Below are 698 nucleotides of genomic sequence, written 5' to 3'. Positions count from 1 at the left end.
ACAAAGGCAAGCACGAGCGAGCACGGGAGGCCACAGGGAGTAGACCTCCCCTAGAAGAGGGGCAGCAGCAGGGCTTAAGGGAGTACAAGGCGAAACAAGCAGTTCATACCGAAAGAAAAGACATTACTGAACACGGCAAGGGAAAGGAAGGAAGAGGCACAACAGGAGGAAAGCTTGCACAGTCCCAAGGATGCAACGCAGTGTACAACGCCCACGCAGAGAACCAAGAAGAGGTAGCCGAGCTGTGGGCGAAAGACGCAATCAGACGAGGAACGCCGAGCGAAACCATAAGGACACCTGAAGGCAAAGCACAAGCACCAAAAGAAATACAAAAAAACACCAACGGGGGAAGAAGCGGAGGTAATGAAAGAACGGAAGAGGAGAAATTGCCAAGGCTGGCAGTGAAGGTAAACGGAGTCGCGACGACCGCACTACTAGATACGGGCGCCGTTAGAAGCTTCATCAGGGAAGAAGTTGTGAGTAAAACAGGCATGAGAATGGAACCGCTATTAACAACCGAGAGCTTTGTCTGCGCGAACGGAAGAAAGCTGAAAGCAACACACGGAGTAAGAGGAGCAAACATCGCGTTGCAGGGGAGAATCTTCACGGCGAATCTCCTAGTAGCAGAAACATCACAGGAGGTTTTGCTGGGGTATGATTTTATAAAGAAAGCCATTAAACTATGGAACTTTGAAAAA

The sequence above is a fragment of the Cystoisospora suis genome (genome assembly GCF_002600585.1).
Source record: "Cystoisospora suis strain Wien I chromosome Unknown contig_65, whole genome shotgun sequence".
NCBI classification, from domain to species: domain Eukaryota; phylum Apicomplexa; class Conoidasida; order Eucoccidiorida; family Sarcocystidae; genus Cystoisospora; species Cystoisospora suis.
The sequence above is the reverse complement of the archived record's forward strand: the minus strand, read 5'-3'. Positions refer to the sequence as shown.